The following is an 11,318-nucleotide window of genomic DNA, read 5'->3' as shown; positions in this document are numbered from 1 at the left end:
GAGAATAACATATCCAAATAAGCCATTAACATTTTTGCTCAGGTTTTCCAGGTGAGAAACCACTAGGTGACAGTGTGACTTTAGGACAAAATGAGTGCATCTTTTCTGAGTTCACATTTACTTTAAGATTTGAATGAAAATTTAGCATTTAGGCTTAAGCTACATTATTTTTGAAGACAACAAAAACTACTACTTCTACCGTTGCTTCCAGTTTAAGAAAGTGAGATTAAAAGTTGAAAATAGCCTTTCTCTTGCCCGGCCATCTTGGCGGCTGCTTTTGGTTGGGTCCATCCCGCACTTAAGGCAGGAAGATGGTGGCTGCAAAGAGGACGAAAAAGTCGCTGGAGTCCATCTAGGCTCCAACTCGTTATGAAAAGTGGAAAGTACGTGCTGGGGTACAAGCAGACTCTGAAAATGATCAGACATGGCAAAGCGAAACTGGTCATCCTCGCCAGCAACTGTCCAGCCTTGAGGAAATCCGAAATAGAGTACTATGCCATGTTGGCCAAAACTGGTGTCCACCACTACAGTGGCAATAATTTTGAATTGGGCACAGCTTGTGGGAAATACTACAGAGTGTGCACACTGGCTATCATTGATCCAGTGATTCTGATATAATTCAAAGCAGGCCAGAACAGACTGCTGAAAAGTAAATCACGTAAAATTTTTCTTTAATAAAACTGGCCAGAGCTTGTTTTAAAAACTGTAAAAATAAATAAATAAATAAAAAATAAAAGTTGAAAATAGTTTCTTCTATCCCAGTGAACTCAAATTTCTCTCTTCATAAGAGGACAAGATTTTTGGTAAGAAATGACTTAAAGACTGTCATCTCCTTGGGGGCTTGCTGTAGAAGATTCTTATGGGAGGCGAGCCCACTACAGCACCTTTCTTTTTAAGTCTGAGATGTTCATTTTCCTGTTCTGCCTTCAGGGAAAGCATAACTCAGAGAGGCAACAAGTTGAGAGAAAAAATAAGGTATCTCAGGTCACTGCTGCCCCCAAATTGGTCTTCTGGTATGAAGTAAGGACTCTGGATAATCTGAGTGATAGTATAAGTCTGCCATTTTTATGGGCTGTACCTAACTGGGGATAGTGGACATTGTACATTTTTTGGATCCAGTTTCAAGTGTTCTCCTCCTCTTTCTGTTAGCATCTTTGATTTCCCTAGATGGGGGCACATCTCCAGACAGCTGACTTGATAAAGGAATGTGTATTCACCCAGTCCCTCTCACTGCCATGGTACAGTCACAGGGGCAAATAGATGACTGAAATTGGGAGATTTGATTTCTCAATAGATGGGAAAGTTATAGGGATAGTTAAAAGTCAGCTTTATGTTGGCCAAAGTGTTCCTCTCTCTCAGACTCTGAGTTCTTCAAATCTTTCCAATAAACCAATTTTTCCCTTAGGTGGACAGTCAAATTTTGTTGCCTATAATCAAGAATCTGACTTACTAGGTCTTCAGAAAGTGACTTATAATTGTGTTTGAAGGCAAGCATATTTTCTAAAATAGAATCAATCCTTATAGTAATAGCTCTATAAAGAATTATGTCCATTAAGACCAGGTTGAGGATAAAGAGAATTATAATATGAAAACAAGGAGTGCTTTAGACACTTAGAGAATACATAAATGATCTCAACAATAGTCTGACTCTTGTCAGGCATGGAATAGAGGAGGGAATGACACAAGAGTCAAATAGTGAGTATAGAATAATAGAAAAAATGTTGTAATAACTAGATTCTAAGGTATTTCAACCTGAAGAAAATGTAAGGGTTAACTCAAAGTCTGAATAAGTACATGAAACATTACATTATTCAAAAGTACTTACTAAACATGTATCACATGTCTTACATTACAAAATTGCCTTTCTTCTCCCTTAAAAATAGAAGATGAGGTTAGAAGTAAAAAATCACATCCTAAAAAAGATATTCTACTTGAAAAAAATTATTTAAAGGCAGAGGGTGGTTGAAATTTTACATGGAAGATATATGGAAGAATGTTCTTTCCACTCTGGGTATTCTGAATTCTACATAATAAGCAAGTATTATTATAATAAATTTTCTTTCAAGGAACCCCCACTGCATAGAACAGTGCCATTTAGCATGTCATCAGAGGAACAATGCATCATCAATACCTTGGCTCTTGTTAGAAATAGCAAAATCTCAAGCCATATTCCAGATTTATTGGCTCAGAATCTACTTAATAACACAATACCCAAGTGATCTGAGAAGTATGAGAAATTCTTGTTTTGAGCACAGAGCAAATATTTTATTGAGTCCAAATCTTCTTGTTTCTAAGCTACTTTTTAACAAGTCAACACAGCATCTTTAATGCTTGAATTACTTAAGGGCACCTGAATGGCTCAGTCAGTTAAGTGTCAGACTTTGGCTCAGGTCATGATCTCATGATTCGTGGGTTCAGGTCCCACATCGGTCTCTGTGCTGACAGCTCATAGCCTGGAGCTTGCTTCAGATTCTGTCTGTCTGTCTGTCTCTCTCTCTCTGCCCCATGACCTACTCATGCTCTGTCTCTCTATGTCTCTTTCTCTCAAAAATAAATAAAACACTTAAAGCAATTTTAAAAAAAAGAACATGAATTACTTAGTTCACTACCATTTGTTTAATATATGAAGTTCTGGGATAAAGTAACTAATTATACTGACAAATAATATACCAAGTTCAAACAATGTGGTCATTTGAAATGATCTTTAGACGCAAATCCATAAATTAAAGTAATTTTAGTGAAGTTAATCTTCTAATTTATGTAATTATGGTACAGAAAGATAGAAGAATAAAAACTAGCATGCCTTAATTTTAAACAAAAGGGTTGTATCTAGCCACAAGAAGTGAATCCACTATAATAAGACTTTACATTTAATAATTTCAAATTGAAAAATTGAACAGATGTGCTAAATACATATGAGTCATACACATATCCATACAGACTTATATATAGATTATCTCCAGAATCCAAGACACATGCCCTTGTATAGTCCCCTCCTGTGCTGTATATACAGTGCAACAGAATATGGTGGAAATGATGAATTTCCAAGACTGGTTACAAAAAAACCATCAGCACCTCTACCATGTTCCATTGGACCACTTGCTTTGGGGGAAGCCAGCCAGCCGTGTTGTAAGAACACTCAAGTAGCCCAATGCAGAGGTCTATGTGGGAACAAACTGAGGCCTCCTGTTAGTAGCCAGCATCAATTTGCCAGCCGCTTGAGAGAACTCTTTAGAAGCAGACATCCCCAGACAACACACAGCAGCAAACCACTCTTCCTTGACCCACAGAAAGTATCAATAGAGGTTATTATTTTCCTTGAAAGAATTTGTTATGCAACAGAAATTAATGCTAGGTATATAGATTTACTTGACCTGAAATTGGTATTATATTATATCATAAAATTTTACTCTGTAATGTAAGTTTTAAAATCACCTGTAGTAAGTTTTTAGATATCATCTAATGTAGCACTTTATTTCCAGCAAGGCCTCACTTGAGCCATTCAAAATAAATTTACACACTTTATCTGCAGATTTAGGAAGATACTGTCAAGAAGCTGCTGTGAGGATCATCAGGAAGAAAGCAGTCAAACAACATTTGGTCTGCCATGAATATGTGGTAGTAGAATAAAGAAGTAATTATTTTTTATGTAAAACTTTCAAGTCTTGAAGGCAAAAAAATTCAGTGTAGACCCAAACTCACATTTTGGTTTCATTTTACTTTTTTCCGTGGCTTCTTTGAACAAACTGCAGACATGTTTACCTCATTATTTTTCTCACACGGTTTCATCTATATAAATAATAGTTATCAGAAAATAAGGAAAGCCATGTTCCTAATAAAGAGGTGCCTGACTCTGACCAAAACCCAAAGTATGAATGTATATATGGAGTCTCTATATTTGTGGTTTTTAGGCCACATAAATCCAAGGTTTCTATGGCCAGGGATTCTGTATGATGGTGTTAGTAGGGAGGTATGGGAAGTGGCCTTTTGTTGGGTGGGAGAATTTGGTAATTCACCCTTCTTAATAAATGAGGAAGCCAGATAAAACTCACCTCACTCTCTCATGGCAAACAAAATAGAGCCAAAATCTGCTGGAGTTATTCTAACAGAGAAGAATTCTACAAGATCATTACAGATAGTTGACAACCTCATATAACATGCAAGCATTATCACAGTATAAGGAAGAAAATCATCATGAAAGGCCAGTAACAAAACTAGCTGGAACTATAAGTACAGTTCACGTATGAACTTTGAGTCCTTGTAGATTGATAATGAATAATAGCAACAGTTAATAATGAAGATCTTCACATTAAGAAGAGTCATTTCTCATCAACCAGTGTGGGATTAGATGAGAACAGAATTCACAGAAGATAAATAGAAGCTATAAAAAAGGAAAGGAGAGAAATCAGAGCCAGAACAGAGCAATTCTCTCAGTCACAATCAACAAAAGTTCCATCAGTTCTCAGTTAAGATCAATAAAAAGATAAAAACAGAATTCTACTATTTTTTATAGTTTACAGATGTCACTTGTTCAAGTTAACTGCATAACAAACTACATAGATATCACTCTAATTGGTCATGGTCAGTTTGATGATTCTCGATTCCTTTATTACCTTACTTAAATCTCAAGCCTGAGGCCCCCTTGACCTTGACAAGCAATATATTGCAAAGTTTTAAAACTCATAGAGTAAAAAGGAGGACAATCTACATTTCCATGCCTATCTGAATATCTGGGCAAGAAATATCACATAGGCACAGGGAACAGTATGGGCTCGATTAAGTTGTAATTATCCAGATTATGTACATACATATTTTGTTATATGAGAATTGAACAGCCAAGGGAAAGGACAAAATTTTGGATGCTTAACTGTGTGGGTTTAATTATTTTCTGAATTTGGTATACAATTGTTCCCCCGTCAAAGGCGGGAGAACATGAACCATGAGGTATCAAAGACCGCAGTTAGCTGAGTATCACCATCTTAGAAATGCATACGACTGCAATTGGATTATTATTGCCCTTCAGAGTGGGACCCACGGTGGATTGTCCCTTTCTGCAAACTTAGGAGAAAACTTAATTCTGGGGATTTGTTTTTTAGGAAAGTAGCAGGTAACTTTAGAGAACTGCCAAAGGAGAGGCCCATTTTTTATATCTGCTTTATAGGTATGACGGTGACTCTTCTATTACAAGACCTAACATTGTGGTCAGAGCAATGAGCTTTCTTCATCCCCAAAGGCCATTTAGTAATGATCTTCTTCATCTATTTTTACTGAAGCTGCAGGCTATGGTCCAAGGGTCAAGAAACTGTGTGTTTCTGGTTCTGTGGCAGATTCTCCATGAACGCCTGTGGCAATTTTTTTCCTTCCTGCCTATTTTCTCAAATGCAGAGATATTTTCATTATTTTCCTCTTCTCAGCAGGATATGAATGGAAAAGATCTGTAAGCTTCTTAGGAAAATAATAATAAATGCCAGATAATATTTTTCTCTTGACGTTAATTCTATTTTAAAGAAGAAATCAAGGGACATGGGCACAAAAGAAGGTGGCTTCGAGAAAGTTTGGCAAATGTTTTCGAAGAATAAACTGCTCAGTCCTGATCTTTAAGGCATTAGCAAGAAAAAACAGAAATACTCAGAAGAAGTGTTTGCTGATGTATACTACATTCCACATAGTTGAGCTCAGGAATCTAGAGACAGAAGAAAGCTATAAATCTCAGAATGGAAAATGTTGGAATAAAGAGATGGTGGAAAGAACAAAAGGAAGAAGTAGAATCTCAAGACTTATGGGGAATTTAAGATATTTACATTAGGCTTCTATTTTAGCAAAGTCTGATTTTCACTCTTCACTGGGCACACAGCCAAGGTTTTGGGGGTAGAGTTTAGGAAGAATCAGTAGCTTTTAGCTCTTCTGTCTAATCTACTGGAAAGAAAATTTTAAGGTTTGCTTTCATGTGGTCTTGAGGAAGATTTTATTGTTACCTCCAAAGTGTATGTTCCATTTTTGTTTCAGTTTCTATAGTTCAGTTCATACCTGCTCATCATTTTTTATCACTCATTCAACATTCTTCCCGTGCCAATCTGTTTGACACATTGTGATCAGAATAGTCCAATACTGTGGCTTTTCCACTCCAATCCTTGAGAGATTTCTCATTTTTACCAAACCAAGTACAAGTGTCTTGTTTGGGCATCCAAAGTCTACCATGGTTTGTATCTCACTTACCTCTTTTCATCTCCCACATGCTTCTAATATCAGATCTAAGGTCTGGGTTCCTGCCCGTGCCCTGAACAGGCTCACACTTTGTTTACTCTGGACTTCACATAGACTTTTTTCTCTTGGACCAGCATATTTCTCTTCTTCTTTTAGAAAAGATTTTATGAAAACCCAGCTATGAAATTTCAGACCATCTCCCATTTCTTGTCTCTACAATAATTTGCCTGATCCCTCCCATTTGATAGTAAGTCCTCCTACATGACATCAGCTTAGAACATTTATATGTCCTGTTCACTTAACACTTACACTATAATTTATTATCTTTCCCCTTTCACTAAGTCATATTATAACTGATATTACGTGCCATGGTCTAGTTGGGAGGTATGGATACGGAGATGTAACACCTAGTACTTCTTCTTCGTAAGTAACTTACAGACCACTGAAGAACACAAATGTGTAAACAATTAAAGTGCGCTGTAAGTGGAAATTGCTGCCAAGAAGTCATATGGAAGTAAAATATGAGAACAGAGGAATACCTGACTATTTAAGAAAGTAGCAATGGAATCTAATGAAAACAATCATATCAAAGTAGTATTAATAAGTAAAATGAAGTGCCAGAGAGACATTTGAGGTGCAGTACAATTCTTTCAAATATAATTATCCTCACCCCTTTCAGTTGGAGGAACTGAGGCTAAGAGAAAAGTTACCACAGAGTTAGCCCACATAGCTGGTAATTAGCATATCTGGGATAACTCCTAGCTCTGTAGGAGAGAAAAACTCAGGAGTTAGAACCACATAGGATGGCTCAGTTTCTCCAGGGTGGAAAACAAGGAGCGGGATGGTTTACATCTCAAAGGGACAAGTGCGGGACTGCCCAGAGTCAGTCCCTGTAGAGACAGTCATTGATAACAGATTTCTTCTGGGGAATAGCTGAGCTGGAGGTTTTTCTTTCCAAGACTCTGCCTCAGCAAGATGTGAAAAAGAGGCCCTGGAAATCCCTTTGATTCCAGACATGGTGGTGGAAAAGGGCCATCAGGAAATCCCCCCAGAAGAACAAACTGGATTAATCATCCTCGTGGCCCGAGACCTCCTCCAGTGGCCAGTGGATGAGAAGGTCAGTGTCTGCTCTGAGCAGCAGACAACTGGACATGCACATTCAGAAACCATCAAGAAGCAGAGCGCTGACCATGCTGGCCAAGTAACTGAATGTGTCCGCCTAAGCATGGATTGCTCCATCCACACAGACGAATGAGGTCATGCTGGGAACTGCCTCCCAAGGGATCTGGCAGGACTAAATGCAGTTCTATAAATACACGTTTGTCTCATTATCTTTTTTGTGTAGTTTATGAAAGTATTAATATCATTTTAATAAGTAAAATATTCATAAGTTACAGAATTTTACTTCTCATTTTGTATAATTAAAAAACGGCAAATTTGAAGACAAATAAGAAGTGTGTATCTCATAAAACAAACAAGCAAGAAAGCAAAGCCAGATAGAGTGGAGTGCTCAAGTGGAGGGAGAAATTCTGTCCTCTTCTAGATAGCAAGTTAGTTGATTTTACCTGCCAGGTCTCATACAAGTTTCCTTCTCATCTATTGCTTACATGGTTGTAGTCGTGCACTGAAGAGAAAGTTCCCAGACACTTAGACTGAGCGGACATGCAGGGTGGCCTCTGCCAGTGAAACAGCAGTAGTTGCTAACTGCACATAGTCTTTATTTCGTGTTCACCAGGTATAAACATCAAAGAATGTTGAAGCATGGGAGCAATACACAAGGAGCCTCCAGACATAGACCAAACGCACATCTGGTGTTTACGTGAAAGCATGCAGGGAAGATGTGCAGTTTCAAGGACTGCTAGGCAATTACAGTGGGTCTGTTCCCTAATTGGCTTCTGGGAAATCATGGGGCTCTGTTCTTATAGCGCTATCCTGGTTGACAGCCTTGAGAGCAAAGCATCCCTGACGTTCCAGCAATTACCCCACTCCCTTTCCCAGGGATTGCAACACACTCTCAAGAAATAATTCCACAGACAGTAGTGTCTCTAACAGTAACTTTTTAATATAAGTATTACTGAGATTAGGCTGCAAGAAGCTTTAGACTCTGCCAGGTTGAAGTCATTGAAATTCTAGGCAACTTAGTAAATAAAATCCCCTTTCCCCATGCAGGTTTAGAAGAAATTGGAGCTAGAGAGAGAGTTAAGAGGTGGATGTGAAATCATCTTTTTAAAATTATTTATTTATTTACTTATTTTCAGAGAGAGAGAGAGGGAGAGAGAGCGCGCGTCAACATGAGCAGGGGAGGGGCACAGAGAGAATCCCAAGCAGGCTCTGCACTGTCACCACAGAGCCCAGCCTCATCAACTGTGAGATCATGACTTGAGCTGAGACCTGATCTGAAATCTAGAATCAGCCTCTTAACTGACTGAACCACCCAGGTGCCCCTGGAGGTGAAATTACCTTAATGTTAAAAGCTTGGTTGGAAGCCAGTGAGCCAAATGGACTGAAAGAAACTTGCCTATCCTGTCACAGGCAGGGGTTAAAAAGTACCCTCCCTACAGAGGCCCAGCTTTCCTTACTGGGCCTGCCTCTCCTAAGCGCACACAGGCTCTCAAGAGGGAGAAGGGCCAGGACAATGCTCCCAATTGTACCATCCTTAGATCCTTATTCTCCTCTGGAAATGAGGACCAAGAAGAAAAAAACAAGGCATGTTGCTCAAATGGACTCTCTCCATGTGGAAGTACATAAAAAGGGCAAAAGATTTTTGCTCCCAAAGAAAGTTCCTTGCTTTAGTTACAGTTTTTCTTATGCAAGGCTATGCAATTGGAAATAAAAGTATAAGTAAAAGTAGATTAAACTAGAAGTTAGGAAATGTGACTTCCAGTGAAAACTATGTCACTAATTGGTTTTGTGGCCTTGAAAAAAATCACCTGGGATATTTCCTCATCTCATTAGAGCTTTGGGCTAGATCATTTCCTTCCTACTCTAAAATTCTAAAATTCAGTAATCTATGAGACTACTCTCTTCAACTCTACTGCTATGTGTGGAATGAAAAACTCAGACAATTTCAATCATTAAATGTTTTAACTTTTGCTTAAAGTTTTTACTGGCATGCTTTGAGGCTTGTGGTTTGGATTCAAGGCAGAAATGGAACTTAGAGAAGATCTCTAGCTACAAAGTATAGTAGGACACTGCAACAAAATCACTGAACTCTGAAGTTACCCAGGATGTCTGTGGTCTTTGAATCACCAAGAGATTCATTGTGAAGTTTCAGGATAAACCTCCACAAAGGCACACACTTTGGTTTGCTTTTGTTCCTTCAAAAGCCTTGCTAAAATATGGTTAGCTTTCTTTATGTGGTTATTACTTAGACTCAAGTTTTACTTTATCACACCAGATCTTATTTTGTATGCCTGGACTCCAGTATTAAACTCAAAAGGTAGCTTCAAAAATCTGCTATACTTTTTGAGGTGTAATGGATGGAATGGGAAAAACTATTCAAGTATATAAGTCACAGGACTTTATGACTATATCATATTAGTGAACACATATTGAAATTATTCTGGAGCCAGATCCCTTGTAGAGAGGTAGCGTAAAGAAAACACCATTTTACAAATGTGCTGAAATAGCAAAGTGGTGAATTTGTTGATTATGATACATATATAAAATACTGTTAGTTGCCTTATAGCACAGTCAGGGATTTTTCGTACGTGTTTAGACCAATTCTCCAATTCTCTGTCTTTCCCAAAATAAGGTGAATCTCTGAAATAATGAATAGAAATTGAAGGGAGAGAGAATGGCATCATTATTCAATTAGAATGAATACATTTAAGGACTAAGAAAATGGTAAAAATAATAAAGGCAGCAAGATTATAAAGCTTGTGGAGTTTTCTAAGCATAAACAGATAAGAACTGCTTAATACAAATTTCTCTCTGCTCTTTCCCATTATTTAAGAAAACTCCAAATTTCAGTCCCTCTAATGAAATTGAATTTAAAATTTAAATTTGGGAAGCTGGAAGTGACCTCTAGCCCAAAGCTTTCCTGTTAGAGATGATGAGACAGATTCTCAGAGACGTTCATTAAATTGCCAAGGCCATAAAGACCATCAACAGTGGAGCCAAGAGGAGTTCCAGGTTTCTAGTTCACTGTTCTGATAGTTGGTGCGAGTTCCCTGCCTTTAATGAATTAACAGAAGAAGGGCCTCCCCCTCTCCTTGAATGTACTCTGGTGTCATAAATTCAATTCTGGTCTCCCAATTAATCATCTCAGAAAGGCCTCCCCTCCCCCTCACCTCTTCTGAAATTAAAAAAAAAAAAAGAGTAATCCAGCGAATAGATACCTTTAACTTTGCTTTTTTGACCTTTCCTCCAACTTCCCAGTATCGCTTGGGCTGGCGACACAGTGTTTTTATACCTGGGGTAAGATCAGTTTCCCCATCCTGCTGATGCTCAGACACAACCATGCTATGCCTTCCTTGTCTTCCTCCTTTTATGATTCTTGTCTTTCCTTCCTCCTTTGCTTTTTCCTTCTTAATTACGTCCAAGACAAGGTGATGTCCCTGCTTTCAGCCATTGTCCTGAAAATGAGACCTCTGGCAAGGCCAGGAGAGTTCTTTTTAAACCACAGACCTAACTGTAGACACTGAGCGCATTGAGAAATGACCCCCAAAGTTTTGTGTTTCTCATTAACTTTTAAAACCTCTGCGGACTACGCGTGCTCATTACATCGAGTTGTAAATGATGTTTGAAGAGAATGATTCCAGCCCACTCAGTGCACAAAGAGAATACAAACAAGCGTTTGCAATTGCTTTTTCAAGGTGATACGTGCTATAATATTGAGCTGAGTTACTGCTCTGAAAGTCTCAAGTCTCAGAAGTCTCAAACCACTGAAAGCAAACATGAAATAAAAATATATAATTTGTTTCATGTTAACTCTCTCACCTCCTACCGACTTAATAAATACAGGTGAAAGCTTTCTTCTCTATGAAAAAGTGCCACATGAGGAACTCTGACTTCAAGTTCCCTCTTCCAAATAACTTTGCTTTCTTCTCTGACTTGTGATTAATAACTCTGACAATGCCAGAAGCTATAGGTATAAAGTGACGAATACTGGC

General features: G+C 38.2%; 2 pseudogenes; both read left to right on the top strand.

Annotated features, from left to right (window-relative positions):
- Positions 1-358: 358 nt before the first annotated feature.
- On the top strand, positions 359-618 carry LOC115294165 (annotated as a pseudogene).
- Positions 619-7,045: 6,427 nt separating this feature from the next.
- On the top strand, positions 7,046-7,317 carry LOC115293459 (annotated as a pseudogene).
- The last annotated feature ends 4,001 nt before the right edge of the window (positions 7,318-11,318 follow it).

This window comes from Suricata suricatta, chromosome 6, assembly GCF_006229205.1.
Source record: "Suricata suricatta isolate VVHF042 chromosome 6, meerkat_22Aug2017_6uvM2_HiC, whole genome shotgun sequence".
Classification (NCBI taxonomy): Eukaryota; Metazoa; Chordata; class Mammalia; order Carnivora; family Herpestidae; genus Suricata; species Suricata suricatta.
Note: the sequence above shows the minus strand (reverse complement) of the source record. Positions and strands in the feature narration are given on the sequence as shown.